General features: G+C 46.7%; 2 long non-coding RNA genes across 2 annotated transcripts; both read left to right on the top strand.

The window, feature by feature from the left end:
* The first annotated feature begins 2,987 nt into the window (after positions 1-2,987).
* LOC114446255 (uncharacterized) lies at positions 2,988-15,237 on the top strand. The gene is made up of 3 exons (XR_003671746.1): positions 2,988-3,108; positions 4,865-5,098; positions 14,659-15,237. It is a non-coding gene; the product is annotated as an uncharacterized LOC114446255 (long non-coding RNA).
* A 4-nt stretch (positions 15,238-15,241) lies between these two features.
* On the top strand, positions 15,242-20,460 carry LOC114446254 (uncharacterized). Its single transcript, XR_003671745.1, has 3 exons — positions 15,242-16,039; positions 17,906-18,001; positions 18,668-20,460. It is a non-coding gene; the product is annotated as an uncharacterized LOC114446254 (long non-coding RNA).
* The last annotated feature ends 289 nt before the right edge of the window (positions 20,461-20,749 follow it).

Below are 20,749 nucleotides of genomic sequence, written 5' to 3'. Positions count from 1 at the left end.
GAGTAAAAGTGGGTCAGATCATGACGTTCCTCTTAACTCATGTCAAATGAGCCCTTCCCTTCAAGGCGCTGACTTCCCTAATTGCACATTTTAACAGTATTTTCTTATATTCATGAGTCCATGAGTCACCTACAGTGCAGGGATGTACAAATCCTCAGGCATCAGCCAGCCTGAGCTTTGTGGGTGGCTCAAAGAATCCCCTTGGTGCCCCCCCCCCCCTGCCCCTACAGAGAGAAGCATGGCTCCAGGGCATCAGGCGGCCCAGGCAGCTTAATAATTCATGGCTTGTCGATGTGAATCACGGTGCACGTGCTCCCCTCGCTGCAATCACTGAGATCATTTGCTCAGCAAACCCCCGCTAAATGCCTCTGCCATTTGTCACAACAATAATTAAATGTTTCACATTGATCCGGCCACCTGTGGTTGATACGTCTGACCTGAACACACACACACAGGAGTTTACCATTGAACGCCTGTTTTATTGGATAAATCTGTCGGAATTTTACTCAACATCAAATATTCATGTGCACCCTCTCTGCACACAGTGTGCAGCTTTAAAGGAAGTACAGAGGGATTTCAAAATAAAAGTCTCACTCCACACTGTGAGGCGCAGCACAGGCGCAGTGCTACAGTTGTAGGTCGGCAGTGTAAAGTGTGTGTGAAGTGCATGAAAACAAGTCAAACTGTACTATATATAGCACAAGTGCAGTGTGAGCTGCTGGTGTGTGTGTGTGTGTGTGTGTGTGTGTGTGTGGAGAGAGCAGCTGTCTGAAGTGCTGCTGTCTGTTCCACCGAACACAGCCGCCCCTGAAAAGCACTTTCTGACACGCAGAGGCTGCAGCCTGGCCCAGATATCAGCTGACAGCCGTGACAGAGACGTGCTGAAGTCTTTGGTCGTCAAATCCAAAATGGTGGTCCAAGAGCGAGACGTGCGAGACGCGCAGAGCAGGCCTGTCACGAGTCCTGACCGTCAACAGAGCAAACATGAAACATGTTTGAACCCAAAACTACAGGAGCAGAGAGGGGTTTCTGTGAAGCTTTAGACTTTTTCACTTTAAATTTAAATAAGGAAATAATTATTCATAGTATTTTTATTTCATTTCACATACAAGTTTCACATTTTCATGAAAAAAAAACTTATTTCCATAATTTTTCAAATTAGTAAAAAGTTTTTTTTAATCATTAAAATTGTAAATTGTAAAGAAAAATACTTTTAAATGTATGAAAAATATGGTCTCGTCTGTGTAATCCACGGCAGCCATTCACAGGCGCTCAGAGTTATCTGCGATATCACAGCAGCCACGTCTGAGTGGACGCACAGAGGCAGAAAAAACACACACAAACTGAGTCGGCCCTCTGACAACCAAACTCTGCTGTTTGTTAGCAGCCAGGGTGTAATGAGGAAACAATGCCAGAACACAAGGATTTATGGGTAAGAAGCAGACAGACGCTGACATCTGACTGCCAGCAGCTCCTAATGAACGAGGTGAACCCTGGCAGCCCGACTGATGCACATATCCACATAATTCTTCAGCTGATGCAGCCCGCAGACAGACGGGCAATTACAGCGGGAGGATCCTTCTGCTGGCCAACGGCGAGACGTTTGTCACATGCTCGGACTTCATCAATGTGCACAAATGTCCTGGCTTTCTAACTAACTAAGATTCAATTTCATACCATTTACCGTAATCTTTGGATTAGACCACACAGTCTGTCAGAGAAACGTCCTCGCCATCACATTTGTAGTGATGCCCAAATATTAGCTGCTAGCTATGTGACAATATACCACTAGCCAACATCATAGCTAAGACATCGTAGCTCTGCTTCGAGCTGTTTAAATATCTGATATTATATATATACACTTTGGCTCCACCGTCACCATCTTGGCTGCTGTTAGGCTCCACCTAACTCTAAGTCAGAGGTGGAGTAAACTGTGGTAGGAGGCTGTGAAGCTCAGCTTTCATGCCAGCCCTCAAGTGGCCACTTAAGGAACTGCAGCTTTTGACATGTCGTTTTTTGGCTTTATTTGTTGTTACATGTTGCAGGTTTGAACATAATTTAGATTCTCTGTATGTCCAGTACATATGGCAGTGTTGACAATAAAGCTGCCTCTGCACTCTTTAACCCTGCTAACACGGAGCTGTGGCCAGCGACAGAAATGGACATGCGCTGTTCAAACTACCGTAGCTCAGGTAAGATTCGCACTATTGAAGAAATCTCAACAGATTCTGAAAGCTGAGAAACTGCTCTTACGCTTTTAGATTCATTACGGTAATGACCACATTCCGTGTGTGCCAGGGGCGGGAGTTTTGTGGAGCGTAGGAGAGTTGATGTGAAATAGTTTGAGTTTAATTTCTGTAATCTCTTGTTGTCTTGTCTCGTCTTGTTGCTGCACATTTATAGTTGTTTAATAATAACAAATATGTGGCAGCTTTTGAAAGTTATATTTCATCTGTCAAGAGAAACAGGTAAAATAATTAATACAAAGAACATTTTCTGACAGAATCATTAAAAAAAGAAGGCGAGCTGTTATAATCATAGTAGTGAAAGGGTTAAACACCCATTTCCTCCCAACACATTTCCACATCTTCCCACTGTTGTCTCTTACGAACTTCCCTCCCTCTGTTATGTTTTGAATCCCGTTCTTGGCTCTTGACATCGGAGGAAGCCGAGCGCTCAGTTGGTGCATATGAGGCTGCCAGCGCCCCATTAATTATAGGGCAGGGGGTGAGCTGGCTGTGGAAAGAAAAAGATCAACAAATTCTGCTCTGACACACACAAACACACACAAACACACAACAGTGGGTAAAGCAGGAACACAGCCCGCTCGCTCCGAGGCTCCCTCAACTGTCGATTCAGCTCGGCTTGTTTTGATCTCATTTGCAACTCGTGGCACAGTTTGGACGCTCACATGTCAGTAACATGTGATGTTTTCTCTTTACACCCTGATGTGAATCTCTACAATACACATACACACACACACACACATCAGCCTCGAGGCCACGCCGCTGTCCGAGCTGCAGACGTCCTGAAAAGCTGAGCTCCCAGCAGACACGTTCATGTTCCAGGAAACACTCCAGGAGTCGTGGATCAGCTGTTAGCAGCAAGGTATTCAGTGATATGAAGGCTGCTGTCTGTGCTAGAACCACATGTATCTGCCTGTCACCCCGGATTTATACCGGACGCGAAAGCGCAGCGTGGTGCTTCACGGACGTAATCCGCCCGTCTGTCTCACAACATCAGTTTACACCAGGAAGAGAACACTCACAAAGATTCACAAAGATTCACACAGAGATTCACAAAGTCACGTAGTAACCTGCTGTTTATCTGATCTATGTGTCAGGCTGGGTTACAGAGCAGTTACTGAAAACTCGGTTTACTCCCTCAACACACAGGGCAGCTCCTCACCTTCCACTCTGAGAACAGCTGCTGCTTCTCTCCCTGCCTTTTCCTTTCTGATGTCGTCCTTATATAAAAGCATGTTCTATCATATAAAATGTCGTTTCTCTACTTTTCAAACTGAATCTCTCCTCGTACATGTCTGTGGCTGTTTCTCTGCCGGTAGCGATGTTAAATCAGCGAGAGTTCAGTCTGACATAGTTTTATTTTGAAAATCCACCGGAAGCTCTTTTATTCTGGTGCCTGACTTCCTGTCTGCTCGATGTAGTTGGTGCAAATAGATGCATGTTGGGGGCGACACATCTCCAAAATAGAACTGCCACGTATCAATCGTGGAGCAGCAGCGCTTCTGGGACGCTTCTAAAACTCGCTGCTACACGGCCGGTGTAAATACTCTCACTGACTACAATGGAAGTGTTTCACAGCGCTTGACGCTGCGCTGCAGTTACGCTACGCTTTCGCATCCAGTGTAAATCCGGGGTCAGGGTGTCCAGCGTGCTGCCTACTTCTGTCTGACGTGCAGCATGCCGCCGTGCTTCTCTCTGTCGGTTCGTCATCACGACATGAACCCTGTTCCAGGGAACACATCATTCTCCACTAATACAAGAGGAGAATTTGGGGTCAAAGGTCAATTTCAGTCCTTAAGTTTCAGAATCAGAAATACTTTATTAATCCCAGGGGAAGGGATCTTGTCAACCTGGATAGAGTCCCTTTAAATTTGGACTAAAGGATGAAGTGACAAGCGTTGACTGGAGTGAATGAAGTGGAGTTTGGTGGTCGCAGGAAGCAGGTTTCGGCTGCTGACCACAGCTCCGGGCTCCTCCTGCTGCCTCCTGCTGCCGTGCTAAATGTTGCTGTAAACTTTTGTTTTAACCTGATTTCTTTTGTTTCAGTTTCAGGCACCACATTTCCAAACAAATGCATTATTTGCACCATTAATGGAAGATGTCAGCACATGAATGTTTTGATTTGCTCTGCTGGTTTGTGTGAAATCAAATTAGTGACTGAATCATCAACTTATGGAGGAATTAGCGTCACTCTCCCTCTCCCTGCTCACGCCGTGCTTTTCAAAGCCTCGCCACTAAATGCCTTTAATTTCATTCGGCCCTCAGGCGTGTAATTATGTTGTTATTGCTTGCAGATGTAGATGCACTGCATATATGACAGCTGATGTCATCGGTCGTTACCATTAGGAGCTTATGGAGCTGTCATCTTGTGCCGCTGTGCAGGATGACAGCGTGAGCTGCTGGACCAGTGAGGCAGCGCCGTGTGTTTCTGGAGTCTGATAACTTTTTCTTCGTGCTCCTCACTTCCTGGGTGACATCAGGAGCTCCTTCTCTCCATGTTTAACATTTCCTGGATTTATGTGATTGAACTCAGCAGGACAGAAGGATCCAGGAAACACTCCTGATGTGACTGCTGCACACTTAAATCACACCTCGTCTTGTTGCTCCTGTACCTGCAGGTAATCACTCCCCGCTGCCGCCGCCGCACGCCACGTCCTCTCTCTGCACTGCTTGAGCGATTTCCATGCCGTCACACCTGTGAAATCCACAGCTGACGACATCATGGCATCAGGTTGTTCATACAAATGGCCGACTTCTTCCTTCACTAGGAGTCAAGGACACTAGAGTGGGACCGTCTGTACACCATCATCTTACAAGACTGAAAGTCAAACACAGCTGGGGCCGTGTCAACAGTGAGTTAACAAACCATCCTCTTCATATTTTGAGCATTTAGTCGCTACAAACGTTAGCATTGTGGTTAACAGGAGGGTTTCCTAATCAAGCTAACCAACAAACAACTCACCACTTTTTTTAAGTGGACAACCTTTCCTGTGTCACTTTTAGCTTGGTAGTCATTGTCAAAGCCGTCACTGCTGGTTAGCTAATGCTAGCTACTTCCACACTGATGAACCCGGTGATGTCACGTCCCTGCTGGAGCCGTAGCTGTTGTTTAATCCCGCTTCACTGACAGAGTTAAACATGTCATCCATCTTTGAACTAATGCTAATCAAATTATGCTAACAGTCGGCGTGTCAGGATGCACAGTATGAATAGATGTTTGGGTTCAGCCTTCGTTCAGCTACAGGAAGAGGATGTCCCGAGCATTTTCAACCTGCAGCTCCTGGGTTAATATCACATCCGTCCTGCGCCCAGGTTCTTCTGGCTGAGCAGCCGGCAGCTGGAGTCCAAACGATAACATTGTCCGTGTTAATTAATTAAAGATATAACTTTCCTCCCCGGGCGTTCCTCCTGCCAGCAGCGGCTCCCCACTCTCACTGTCAGAAATTATAAATAAGTTTGGCTATAAGTCCAGAAAAAGGCAGCAATGAATGAATTAATGGTGAGAAAGACTTTCCAAAACTTGGAGATGTGTGTGGAGTGTCTCAGGAAGTGCCTGGAGAGTTGACCTTCATCTATTTTAGAAGAAGATTGAGGAAGAAAAGAGAACACTTAGGGACATTTTTATCGTCCCTGAGTCACTGAGTTTCTTTGTCACTAAAACTTTAAAGCATTTTGAAATTAAAGAGGGGTGATCAATACTTAATAAAGCAGAATGACTGAAATTACAGCCTCCATCAGACGAGCCTTACTGCACACAAACACAACATTTCTCTTTAATGTCTTTGTAAAGCTGCTCAGAAACATGTTTGCCGTGGCGTCGTGACAAATCCACTGATCTCAGAGTGTATGGGCTCCAAAACGCTGAGCCAAGCCAAACAGAGCTGCCTTTAACTAACGACTGGACTGCGAGTTAATGAGCGGGAGAGGGAACTGAATTAGTGCCGGCGTCTGGAAGCTCTTCAGTTGCTAAATTGTTAAGCTGTGTGATATCTCCAGCTCCATAAAAACTGGATTTAAGCAGCGATTTGCAGCTGATGAACAGCGTGCGAAGGTAAACATGATTTAACAACAACAAACCGACCCGACTTTATGTCCATGAAGTGCAGCTCCCTGTGTGAGCAGAGCGAGGGATTATGGGAGTACCAAGCCTAAAGGTCATAACAACTGCCATTAAGAGGAGGACGCAAGCGATGGACGAGGATATTTCAGGGTCATGACAACAACCAGTGGCGCCCTCCTGTGGTCGTATCCTGTGTGTTTCATACATGGTGGGGGTATGCTTATAGTGAAGGCTAAATGTGGCTGTGACATCACCAGCATGTCCTCACCGGGAGAACGTTCAAGGATGGTGATGAGGTCAGTTTTTTGGAAACCAGCACTGTGTTTGTATCTGGTGCCCTCCTGTGGTCACGTTTAACAAATGCAACTCATCACCATGGTAACCAAGAGAAAGATTGGAAAGTTGTGCTAAATAACGTGCAACATGTGACTCTACAAGAGGCCAAAGCCCAAGGATTGCAGAGGTTGTGCAAAAAAGCTGAAGCACTGCCAGCGAGCTAGCTTTCTGTGCTAGGCTAAAAGCAAACCAGATGCAGCTCCTTGGACAGTGGAAGTGGACTCTACCTGACCCTCAGAGTGCTAAAAGCTGCCATGCTGCTACCTAAACTTTGACCTTAAAGTCATCATCCTGTCGGTCTGTGGTCAGACTTTCTCCACCCAGTTCGGGGAGCGTTCAGGGACATCATCAGACTGTAGGTCAGAGTATCAGTTAGGTGGAGTATTTGTAGGCAGCTAGGTTGATTAAAATATGAACATGTGAGCTTCCTCACATGTTTTCATCCATTTGTGGTCAGATGTGCTGTAAACACACATTTAAAGGGTTAACTTTATGCAGCAGTGAGATTATTTCCCCTTCGTAGCATCTTAAGCCTGTTTATGTAGCGGAGGAGTGTTCTTGTGCTCTCAGATAAGCAGATGCACACGTGCTCAGCAGCACACGCTGGATTTAGTGTCCTGCACAGACGTCCACAGACAGCTGCAGTCACACAGATAGAGCCTGGCCATATGCCGGCCGCTCCTCTCAGGGGCTTCCTGTTCGCCCGCACGGATTGGTAACACCTTTGGAGCGAGCTGAAGTGCTAACGCCGCTCCCCGTCTCGCTGCCTGACGCCCCTCCAGGACCTTTCCCTCCCAGCTCTCTGTGAATCTGGCCAGGAGCCACAAGTGGTGTCTGGGAATGAATAATAAAGTGAGTACTAAGGACTCCACTGAGGGCGAGCGAGGACGCGTGCCTCGGCTGAGCTTTGGATTTCTTGACAGGCCGCGACTGGGGCATTAGCATAACACCCTGCAGGGGCTTGTCTCTGCTGGAGCGGGCTGCTGCAGGGCTGCCATGAGTTTTTAATGCTTCTTATATTCCTTCTGTTCCATCAGTGTGTCATCTGCTGCTTCTCTGTCTGCTGGCTGCTTCATTGACACACACTTCATTCATCCAGAGATCTGGACTTCATGTTGCAGTGACACGTTCTGTTTTTAGACGTTTCAGTTAACCCAGCGTGCAGAGGGGTGTGCCACCTGCAGGCCGACCTGCAGCCCTCTGAGCTGTCTGTGGTCTGTGCTCAGTCTGCTCTCAGTCAGTGGTCTGTGCTCAGTCTGTGGTCTGTGCTCAGTCTGTGATCTGTGCTCAGTCTGTGGTCTGTCTGTGCTCAGTCTGCTCTCAGTCTGTGGTCTGTGCTCAGTCTGTGGTCTGTGCTCAGTCTGTGGTCTGTCTGTGCTCAGTCTGCTCTCAGTCTGTGGTCTGTGCTCAGTCTGCTCTCAGTCTGTGCTCAGTCTGTGGTCTGTGCTCAGTCTGTGGTCTGTCTGCTCTCAGTCTGTGGTCTGTCTGCTCTCAGTCCGTGGTCTGTCTGCTCTCAGTCTGTGGTCTGTGCTCAGTCTGTGGTCAGTCTGTGGTCTGTCTGCTCTCAGTCCATGGTCAGTCTGCTCTCAGTCTGTGGTCTGTGCTCAGTCTGTGGTCTGTGCTCAGTCTGTGGTCTGTGGTCTGTGCTCAGTCTGCTCTCAGTCTGTGGTCTGTGCTCAGTCTGTGGTCAGTCTGTGGTCTGTCTGCTCTCAGTCTGTGGTCTGTGCTCATGCTTCTTTTCCTTCCCCGGCCTGAATGTGCTGCTTTGTTGTTTAAAAGGCTTTTAAAAAGTCACAGCGATAATAAGACGACATCAAAGCTCCTGATCAGATCAGATCCATCATTACCACAGATCAGAGAGGCAGAAAACAAAGCAGCAGTAACACTTATTATTTGATGTCCTCCATGTTGAACATGATCAGTGCTGTCTGATTTTACTGGCTTTGGTTTGTCATGCTTTAGCTTTTCCGGTGTGTCTTTGGCTTCCTGTTTTATTTTGAAGGATCGTGGTTCCTCCTGTTCTCCCTCCCTGCTGATCGCCCGCCCCGCCCTGATTGTTCTCACCTGTGTGTCACTCCGTCCTCCGGTGCTGTCTCTCCATCTCTGCCAGGTTGTTTGTGTTTGTTTGTGTTGCTCCCTCAGTGTTGGTCTTTCGGTGTGTGCACATGTCTTTTAGCTTGTTTGTTTTCTTTTTGGATTTTTTGGACATTTGAGGTTTTCCAGCTTCTTGTGTGTGATATTTAGTCTTTATTGTGTTTGGGTCTTAAGTGAACACACATCATAACAGGTTGAGGTGGTTTTTGTGGACACACGTTTCTCACCTGACAGAACAAACACATCAAAATGTGAGGGCCTCTTCAAACAGGTCTAAATAAAACATTCAGTAACACATCGGACAGAAATAGCAGGAAACACACAGTTTATCCTCAGACCTCCACATTCTTCTCTCATCTCCTCCTCCAGTCCATGTCTGTGCCTGATTTTAAGAACATTCCGTAAATATTGTGACTTGAGAACAGAACACAGCTGCTATCACAGCGATGTTTGACCATCATCATCCTCAACTTTAAGAAACCTGTTGTGAAAACATGAAGTCATGTCCTCATGATGTTTCTGAGGTATTACAGATAAAACATGTGTTTTTGTAAGAAATGACCTTTGGACTCTGACCACCAGAATGTACCCAGTTCCTCCTTGAATCTAAGTGAATGTTTGGGCCACATTTGAGATATTCTGGAGTGTTTCCTGGCGTAACCGTGACGATGACCTTTGACCTCTGATAACTAAGACAAGAGTCATCATCAGTGTGTGTACACCCACACAGCAGCAGACTGTAAGGAGACCGACAGCTGTCCTGGCCTGTGTTCTGGTGACCCGTCACGTCCTCTGGGACGGTCAGTGTGAAGTGGCTGGTGTCTGTTGGTGTGAGGGTGAGCCAGCGTGTCTAACAGGTCCTGCTTCTCTGGGATTTGCTGGATGGATGCAGGATGCAGAGCTGAAGTGACAGGAGCTGCTACAGTCGCCTCTACCTGTCAGCTGATCCTGGGATCAGAACGCTTCCTGGAAGCTTCTATGTACAGCACGTCAGCTGGGAGTGGACCGGCGCATGCAGCAGGACCACACATCCCAGCGGACCAGGACTTTTTGTGTATTTAAAAAGCAAATATTTGTCCATCTCACCCAGAGGAAAGCTCTCTGTCAGGGTCCAGGAGCCGTCACACACTGAGTGTCCATCCTTTGTCCCCTTTCTTCCTCCCCTCCACCCTCTGCCGTGTGATGGATGTGTCCATGCTGACCATGAGCTCTCCACTGTCCCTCAGCCGGCAGGAAAACCCTTCCTCTGGTTCCCTCCTTTTAGTTTCGTCCTTCCGTCTCTCCTTCACATCTCCTCTCGCCTCTGTTTGATGATGGATGTCGCCCCATCAGCTTCCGAGCTCTCTGAGGGGCCTCCCGGGCCAACGATGCCGAAGGACCCAGCGGACGGCGGCCAAGCCAAACCCTCCCAACGAGGTGCTCATTAAACTCATCATGGGAAACTAATGAGGATAAATTTGGAGTCTGGATGTGGTTTAGTACCGAGGGAGCGCGGGGCTCCTCTCAGAGTGTCTGTTCATCTGTTTGTAGGCACAATGTTGAAGCAGCTTCTGCTCTCTATTAAAGAAGCACTGTGACAGTGAGAGGTTAAAGAACCAATAAAGCGTTAGGGTTATAAATAGCAGACATGCCATTATGCTAATACAAACTCTCTGTGTGTTGTGCTGCACAGATATCTACTGATATCTATCTGTTGTGCATGCTATCCAGCTAGCCGTGGCCTGTGTCAGGATGGACGGATGTAGCATCTGTTCAGAGAAGATAAGTAGCACTGTTAGCATTGTTGTTGTCTTGTGATCAAGGCAGCCAGTATAGTGAAGCTTTGCGCCCTCTGGTGGTCACGAAAAAGATGAAGAATTTTGACATCTCATTTTGTTGCGCTCGTCCAAGTCGTGATTCGTCACGGCTTGAGTCAAAAACTGCAGTTCCTTCCGTGTCCACTAGAGGCTTGCTGGAAAAAGAAGTGAGTTCGATCTTAAATGCTGCTAACATAGTGATAAAGCAGCTCATCAGAAACTTATTGGTGACATCATGTGTGACAAGCTGTGTGTGTCGTGGTAAGAAAATGGCGGAGAAGTCATGTTTTAAACAAACTCATGGCATAGCTTTTGTGTTGTAGCACAGTGCAGTGTCTCATTCTCCTCTGCAGAGTATAATTATATACACAAGTGACAGTCAGGAAGTCTTCCTCTGCTGCCTGTACTCTCCATGACCTTTTCTATTAAAACACATCAAAGCCAGTCCGCTCAGATACATGTTACACCTGCAACACTGCAGCGAACTCTGACAGAGCACACATGATGCAAAGCTTCGGTTTAAACGTGCTTTTCTTCATTACTTTGCTTAATTTGGATTCACAATGGTCCAGGGACCATCAAGCCGTCTGTGTCATTTAATTATAGGTGTATGAAATGAGAGTTTTTCCTCCCGTCCTCCTTTAATGTTCCCCCAGAATTGATAAGAGAGAGGAAGCTCATCACATTACATTGCAGGAGCTGTGATCCTCCTTTGTTGCGGCTCACTCTCACTAATGGGCCTCATCAGCGTCGCAGGCAGATACTCGTCTATTAGCCGAGAAGAGGCAGAAGTCGTAATGGGAAACACAGAGAGGGGGGGGGGGCAACAAAATGGGAAAACAGGCGAAGAGAAAAGATTGTTAGAAAGACAAATAATATCAGTTCATCCGCTGAAGTCAAGCCATGCTAGCATGCTGACAGCAAAATGCTTCAGGTGGAGCTTACTTCACTGTGTGTGTGTGTGTGTGTGTGCAGCAGGACCAATCAGCAGCCAGTGAGGAAGTGCTGTCACTGCTGGGCATCGTTTAGAAGAGACATGCTAACTGCTACTAGCTAGCTTTCAAAGAGCCTCAGTCGCTGGTTGTGGCGCCACCTTCAGGGTGGTGCATAAAGACCCATCATGGTTGTTGGTTACCATGGTAACAATGACTGTTTCTGCTGCTAAATCACTTCCATCCTACCTTTCCTGAGCTTTATTTGGAGTCGCTTGTCCCCTGAACTGGGTTTTCTAATTCTTTAGCATTAGCATGCTTATTTTAGCATCTGCTATAATAACAATGCTAATTATACTATAGTGTTTTCCGGGCGTACCTTGGCTGTCACCTGTTAGCAGCTCTCATAATGTCTTGGTCGCTTTGGAAATGTATCCGCCCACACACACACACACACACACTGGTGTGACAGCCAATAATCAGTGAGCGGAGATGACCGTGACCACGATGCTCCACCTCACAGTGAGGTAGGATAATAGCTGTGTTGCAGTTAAACAAGGTCGACCTGCTTCTGAAGGCTCCTTCAGATGCAGCCTCCTCCTCCTCCTCCTTCTTCTCCCTGGAAATGCATCGGTCCAGGATATTCTACGGCCCATCATCCATTCAGTCCATCCACTTACACCTTCTGTCATCCACCTGTGTGTCCAGACCTCTCCACCATCCCTCCATCTGTTCATGCACCCATCAGCTGTCATCCTCCCTCTCCTTCATCTGTCCATACCTTCATCCACACATCCATCTTTTATACGCTGAGAACAAGGGAGCAGACCTGAAGGGTCCAGATGCCTATTGATGGTGACATGTTGCCATCCATAATACATGTCTGTCTCTTAAGGAAGTCTGTCCAACAGAGAGAGAGAGTGAAGAGAGAACATTCACACACACACACACACAGACGTGTCTCTGAACACACTGTGGCTCTGATTTATCTACAGGAGATGCTACAATAACAAGGAGACAAAACTCTGCTGTTGATTTTCAAGTAGGCGCCCTGAATGGACCCCACACACACACACACACACTGCACATCTATGAGCTGATGATGCTGCAGCCACACATATCGGCTCTTAGTGGTGTTTCCTGTCTGCAGTGGCCTCTTTCTTGTTTGCCGCTGACATCATGGAGGTCAGCAGGTGAGGAATAAGTCGCTCATCTGGAGTTATTTTTCTTTTCCTGGCTGTCTTTTAGGTGTTTGGACTTTTCTCTGCAGCTCAAAATGACATTTTTTGATTTAATCCTAAAACTAAAATCAGTGTATGTACCGAAGAGTCAGTCTGTGCCGGCTGACGTGGTCGCTGCAGTAAAAATCATTCAGCTTCCTGTTTGTAAATCCTCATAAAGAAATGTAAGTCATAAGTTTCTCTGTGTAGCTGAGCCGGGCCCTGCGGGGCCGCTGAGGAGGTGGAGGACAGACAGAGCTGCTTAACGTGGAGGCGTGCAGGCGATGGAGGCAGCCGTATGATCCTAGGAGCTGCAAGCAGATGTTTTAAACCTAGAGTGGGGGGGGCAGCAGGGACGGCTGCTGTAAAACTAAGTGGAAGCAAATTAGCACAAATTAACAACAGGACATTGATTTTCAGCTCTTAAAGGTTAATGTGGTTTGTGACTCTTCTGTCTGAGAGACTGTCCGTGGAGAGAGGGAGAGGGAGCCAGAGGGCCCGGCTGAAATAAAGAAAAGCAATATTCCTCCATAAAGAGGAAAATGTGTAAAAGATGGATGGACACAGAAATAATTAGAGCGGGAATTATTTAAAAGAACTGAAGCGATCAATAATGAGTAATAAAGCCCGGAACAAAGACAGACTGGGTCAGACGGACCTCTGTCAGCCTCACAGCACTTCATTCATGTTCCAGGGCCATGAAACATTATGAAACCATAATCCATGTGTTTAGATGTGTTCTCTGTAAAACATCAACGAAACAGATCCATAAAGTAAACATCATCATCGTCAGCATAGAAACAAACAACAGAACCCAGCTCTGACCGTACATGCTTCTCTTCATGTGTCTTATGATCATGTTAGGTCTCCAGTTCCGTCCTGACCCCCCTCATGTGATTGCCTGCCCAGCCCTAACGTGTCTCACCTGTGTCTTGTATTTCCGTCCTGTGTCTCTGTCCCTTTGTCTCTGTCAGTCCGTCTGCTTGTCCACGCTGTCGTCTCCTGTTCCTCCTCCGTGCCTCCGTCCTCTCCTTTGGATCTCCTGTGTTGTTTGGTTTGTTCTGTTCTTACCTGCCTGCATCCAAAAAAAAAAGTTTAGCATAAATTAGCCTAGCATGGACTACGATACAAAACTCTCTCTGATGGGGTCACACACACACACACACACACACACGGTGAAGCCAGGTTAGGACCTTATCAGCTGCCCTGCACATGGCTGACACACACTCAGAGACACATTCATATGTACACACTCATCTGGTGTGTGCAACAACAACAGAAAGACTCATGTTAACACAGAGTGTCACACACACACACACACATACACACACTCTGGGGTTAGTTTGTGTTTTGGGGCTGTTCATTGTGTGTTTCTGGCTCCATGCATGCATGACCAGTGTGTGTTCAGTGGTGTGTGTGTGTGTGTGTGTGTGTGTGTGTTGTTCGTGCCTGGGTTGTTACAGAGTAAAACGCCATCATTCATATTCATGCCGTCTGCCTGAGGAGGAGGAGAGCGGCAGACTTTGTATTCGACACTAATGCACAGAAGACACGGAGCATTTTATAAATAATGATCCTTTCTTCAGGCTCCTTGGGACTTTCCACAAGTTTCATATCAGGATTTGGTTTTTGAACGTGTTGATAAAAAAGGTGAACATGTTTATCATGCTGATGTCAAAGAAGATGATTATCAGCAGAGGAAGCCACTTTTTGTTTTGGTAAATACAGTAGAATTACAATAGTTGAACCACTGGTTCAGCTACATGCTAAAGACATTTTATATATTAAAAAAAACAAAAAAATAATCTTTTTAAAATTCTTTTTAACACAATTTAGTTCCAGAAAAATGTTTTTTTCCTAAAAAATGTGTTTTTTCTCCTAAAAATGTATAAAACGTACATTTTTAGAGGTTTTATTATTTTTGTACATTTTTTCTGACAGTTTTCAAAAATAAATGTTTTGTTTTTGTGGCAGGATTTTCTTATAAACTTGTGGCAGCAGATGTTTTATTGATCTACAACACAACGTGTGGCACGTTCGACAGGATGAAGAGTGTCACAGCAGAGCTGAGTGAGATGAGGACGAGGAGGAGGCTGCTACATATTTACTGATGTGATCTGTGTGGCAGCTCCACCATGAAGAGATCAGCCGCTGATGCTCCTGAGCAGGTGACCTTTGCTGCAGACAGACAGGAAGAGGCGAGGACGCCGCGGCGTTAAGGTGACGGACATTTGTTGAGCACGGCGTGCTGACCTGCTGGGATCTGATCCTCTTCGATATTAGCAGAGCGCTCTCAGTCTTCATTCAGCTAAAGCTAGCAGCAGATAAACAAAGCTAATGCTGTGCTGTGTGCTAACTGCTGCAGTGTGTTCAGGCAATGATGACAGCAACACCATGAGCTAAGCTACTGAGCTAAGACCAGCGCTGACTGTCAGACTGCTGCAGGCCGGATCAATACTCTCTGCATCTGTGGCGTCTTCACTTCCTGCTTTCCGGTGGTCTTTGTCTGATTTCACAGTTAGAGATGAAGTATGACTCCTTCAGTTATGACTCCTTCAGTTATGAAGTATGACTCCTTCCGTTATGACTCCTTCAGTTATGAAGTATGACTCCTTCCGTTATGACTCCTTCAGTTATGAAGTATGACTCCTTCAGTTATGACTCCTTCAGTTATGAAGTATGACTCCCTGATGTATGAGCCAGGATCTAATAAATATTACAGAACATTGTTTTTAAGTTAATCAGTTCTGATTGTTACGTCTGAGAGTAACAGTGAGCAGCAGCAGGAGGAGGAGGAACTAAGAACACAGAGAGACTTAATCCACGGTCATGGGTGCTGTCTAATATTGATGATATCAAAGAGCTTTATTCTTCCACAGGGGGAGCAGCAGCAGCAGCAGTGGAGCTCCTGCTTTTTTAAATGTGAAACACCTGCTGTAAAAAACAGTCCTCTTCTGTGTTTCTAAACTGAACAGTCTGAAAATGTTTTTCTCTTTACAGCTGTATTATTATTATTAATATTAATATTATTAATATTACATGAGGTGTGCTTTGTGTTTTTCTCTGTACTACTGTAAGGGACCGCCCTGGACATTGACCAAACAGGAAGTAGTGGCGACTTCCGGTTCTTCTGCCATCATGCCGCGTACAGACTCTCTGTGCCAGATCGTGTCTTGGATTTTTCCTTGCATTCCAGCGTTCTTTGGATTACCTACCTGTGTGTGTTAACCCCTTGGACCCTGTTTTGGATTTCTGCCTGCCCCTGGTTGGTACCTTTGCCTTGTGGATTGTTTACTCGGTGTGGACTTTGTTCTGGATTCGGCTGTTCCTGGTTTGGACTTTTGTGGACTGTTTGGTGAGTTGCCTTGCCCCTTCTAGTACTGATAGATACACATACACCTCACAGATACAGATACACCTCACATCTGATCTCCCATCAGGCCTAGCAGCTGCTGCTGCTGGCAGTCTGGGTGAATTTAACAGTTGGACAGGAGAACTTTGTCTTCAGCTCAGTTACTTCAACACAGGAATTACTCTGTTTTATCCCACAAACCCCCAAAATCCATCCAACCTCGGCCTCTCATCCGTGCACCCCACAGTCACAGCCAGACCTCCAGGAGCACCTCAGACCATCCATGCTGTGCGGTCCTGTTTCCTTCAGGTATAAACCATCTCCAGAATCAAATCACTGGTTTGATAGTTTGCTTTTTCTTAGCATCAGACGTCACTCCCTCCTTTCTGCCTTCAAACCACAGTTCAGACGTTTGGAGGAGGATTTAACAGACAGCCGATCTCCTTTAAAGCCGCTCTGCAGAGTGGTTGACCCCGGTGTGAACCAGCCAACAGCCTCGGGTGGAGCATTAGCAGTTGTTGAGTCTGAAGAGTACCATCCACCCTCCATTTGTTTTTGTCAGTCTGCAGTCTGCTCTCATGACCTCCTGGTTTTTTTTAAAGCGAACTTTAAAAGAATATTCTAGAATTATTCCAGCCTGACTGTGCTGCTTCCAGCTGAAAATGCCAACAAAGCGGTCGAGCGTTAAGTTCATGAAATAAATGTTTTCAAACTGACTTATTTTCACAGCCAGCCATCAAGTGGCCATTCTGAGGAGCTGTTTACTGTCTGCTCTCTGGGATCAACTTAAAATAGAAGTTATCTTCTGTCTTTATAAATATGCAGAAGTTGATATTTGAGAAGTTTGTCAGCTTCATCAGCATGCGCCTCGTCCCCCCTCTGTCTCCCTGTTCAAAACATACCCTTTCCTCGCTCTTTCCACCTCAGTGCTCCTGGAGTGAAGCTCCACCTGTTGAGCCTGCAGCTCCACATTAAAGATTACGGCAGAAGCTCGGCTCATTTTATTTGTTATTACATTTTATTTTACAGTCGGTATTTTTGAGAGAGAGAGAGAGCCGTCGTCCTCAGAGCGGCGTGCCCGGGAGTATCGACAGGCTGACCTTCGGTTCTGCAGATAATGAGAGCGAGAACCAAGTAAACAGGGTTCTGTGGTTCTCCTCCTCTCCCAGTGAGGAGGAGGAGGAGGAGAGAGGAAAGATGAAGGAAGGAAGAGCGACAGAAAGACTGGCCTGTTCCACTTCCTCTCTCAGCAGAGATTTAAACAGTGACGTTAAGCCTCCCTCTCTGGATGTGCCTCTCTCAGAGTAAACACTGTGCGGTGGGCAGGCGGGACTTCGCTCGCCCCGGGAGATGCAGATCTGCGGCTCTGGGCCCGCCTGGCCGCGAGCTGTCATATCTGTTTACTGGTTAGCAGCGTGGCGAGCGGCTGGGGACGCCGGTTTAGGCGCCATGCCACCGAGGATCGTCCTTATCAGACCGAGCCGTGAGCAGTCAGAGCTGAGGACGTAAAGAGACTGCGAGTTATTTACAGAAGCACTCAGGTTGACGTTAATCATGGTTTTTTGTCCCGCCGTGACAAACACAGATGAAGTGTGTTGTAGTGTGAGCTGCCAGATATTCTCTCAGCCGTGCTGCCTGTGAAATCCAATTTCACTGTCATTATGTAATCATATTTCATCCCAACGCCACGTGAAACATTTCTCATTTCACTTCTTACTTTGAGCCAGCTGCTTTAAATACAGACATAAACATCGTAACTGATCAGACTTATATTCTGCAATATGAGCTAAAACACACCATAAAGATGGAGGGAAGTGTTTGTTCTAGTTATTTTATTTTGAAAGTACTCACCTCTGTCTCCATTTCCAGTGTCTGATCCTCCGGTTCCATAGGGGGCGCTATGGAGTCCAAAAAGCTGAAGTTCATGAAGTCGTTTTCATCGTGTTTTCAGAATAAGGGGTTAAGGTATTACTATTAATGACATCACATCGCATGCTCCGCTCTGATTGGACACATCAGCCAGCAGCAGCAGAGCCCCTATAGAGATTTATATGTGAGGACTGATGGAGGCAGGACCTCCTGTCTCCATCAGTCCTAATCTGAACTGACCAATCAGCAGCCGTTAGCAGGACGCTAACATGATTTTGGCATTGACAGTATAAAACACAAAGCCCCGGGAGAGGTGGAGCTGAGGGGGCCTCAATTTAAAGATGCTGTCACAAACTGAACGTAGCTTTATTTTACTTCCTGTCTTTTGATTGGCTCCGCCCTCGTTAGCTTCACCTGAGCTCCAGTGCCTCCGGTGTGTGTGTGCTCTGCTGCTCTGCCGCGTGTGGATTTTATTCCTGCTTCTTTTTGCTTCTCATGTTTTCATTGCGCAGCAACACTGACGTCTTTGAACGCGTCCTGCTGGGACCTGAGCCCTGAGCAGGAATAACTACGCCGCAGTCATGATGGGAGTCTGTGTCAGAATTCTAATTCTGCACTTTTTAGCCCCCCTCACACAGCTTAGCGGTGACTGACAGCAGCAATCACACTCACACAGCCTAAATGCTGTTTGCTGAAATTAAACCACGATGCTACATAATGCTGCTTCACTCTGGTGAAATATAACTCATGCACTCTCTGCAGGAACCACCGACGCCCTCTTTAAAGGAAGAGACATCAGCACGCCAGGAGACGAGCACATGAGGACAGAGGGGACAACATGACAGCGGCCGGGCTGCGGAGGAGTCCACATCATCACGTATTGACAAGTACCAAAACCCTGTCATACTATTAACCCCCTTCATTTAGCTGCAGTGGTTACTGTAAGCTCATCAATACAGCCAATCAATGCATGCATAATGGCAGCCGGTGGATACAGCAGCTGATGACACATGGCGGCAGATTAATATTCATAAACCCCCCCCGCAGGCCTGTGTTTTGTTAGAGGGTCGATAAATGTTCAATGAGAGGTGATAGTCGGGGTTAATTGCTCAAACAAAAAGGTCAGATCAATTATTGACAGAGTGTGTGTGGAGGAAGAGGAGCAGAGGTCACCGTGCTGAGGAGGAGGATTTGTGACCCTGTGGCTGAGGATGGAAGTGCGAGGAAGAGGAATGTCTGTTCGGAAAAATGAGAAATAGAATGCGTGGTGGCTTTGTGTGTTTGTTGGCTAACTGCTGCAGCACCACCACAGTTTGATCTGTAATCAGCTCATAAACTTAAATTACGATATTTAAAACTTAGATATGTGAACATGGAGCCAGCCTTCAAGTGGCCAGTCGAGGAACTGCAGTTTGTTTGTATTTCTGCATTGTCTGTCAGCATCTTGGTGGTTGGTTCCTGGTGAGATTGAAGAGCACCGTACTGATGCTAGCAGAATAACGGACCGTGCTGTAGGACATATCAGCAGAATTAGGAATTAGAATATTTCTGTGATGCTGATGTGCTCCTCCTGAAGTCTTTTCACTGGCTGCCGATCAGGTCCTGGAGAGTGAACTCTGATTTCCCACAATCCTCCACAGAAGCAGCTTCTTACATCCTGTGACTAATGTCATAATGAACGACTGCTGCAGGAGGCGCGCAGATAAAAAGACGAGATGCTGTGAAGAATGGCAAATGGCAGAGGTCACAGAGAGGCTGCTACCCATCATCATTCACATCCTCTGAAGGCAGCGCCGCTCTTTCATTCATCCGTGCTGTAATTCCTCATACAGGCTGGTCATTTGCTGCTCATCACAGCTGAGTGGAAGTCCAGGAAGGTGGTGCTGAAGGCGCCGGGATGACCACCAAACACCAGGAACTCCTCACGGTGCGTCTGAATAATCATAATCATGTCATTTATGTAAAAATGAAGGCACATTTCCGATCAGAGGCTGCACACTCTTAATCTGAGGGCTGAATTAGACATGAATTAATCTGGTTTCACCACAGATTCTCTGTCATGTTAACCATTTATCTGCGTGTGCAGCAGCTGGTTCATCAGCACAAATGTAATCAGCCAGCTCGGGAGGCATATTGAAGCCTTTTACATGAGCCATTGATTGCACTAATGACACACACACGCACACAGACGCACACAGACACGCTTACTGTCAGTGCCACGCAGCATATGGCGGCTCATGTATGTAGCGCTCCTTCTGTGCAGGCTGGGAGGTTTCAGCAGCTGCTGGTGACGTTAGCTCGAGGATTCCCCGACAGCGACGCGCGCTGTCCAACAGTCCATCAATCACTCAAACTTTGTGCAGTTTAAAGTGCTTCACGAGGTATTGATAATTAATTGGATCCTGGATTAACCAGGTGGAACCAAACCACAAATCCCACTCCAGTCTGGAGCCAAGCCGCCCCCCAGCCTCCATTCTTATGGACTTCTGGAGACTTACATACCCAGGTCAGACCAGGCTGACGAACTGCAGCTGTGTCAATGCACAGGTAGTGTGGCTGAGATGGAAGTCATGGTCCAGCACCACCTGCTGCACAGTCATACAGGCGCTGGGCGTAGTTCAGTACAGAGTAGTTGCTGACAGTTCACCTCCATTATACCAGAGAGCTTTCTGTGGAACAGATCCTCTAATTGATATAATGTGTGTTTGAGATTCTCTGAGGACCGTGAACAGGTCTGACCTCTGCTCATTATGAGGAAGACACATTTGAAGTTTTTTTTCAAAATTGGAGTGAATAAAACAAATATTTAAATGAGTGTGTGTCACACTGCTGCTGCGTGTGGAT

The sequence above is a fragment of the Parambassis ranga genome, chromosome 14 (assembly GCF_900634625.1).
Source record: "Parambassis ranga chromosome 14, fParRan2.1, whole genome shotgun sequence".
In the NCBI taxonomy this organism is placed as follows: Eukaryota; Metazoa; Chordata; class Actinopteri; family Ambassidae; genus Parambassis; species Parambassis ranga.
This window is presented reverse-complemented; position numbering and strand designations above follow the sequence as displayed.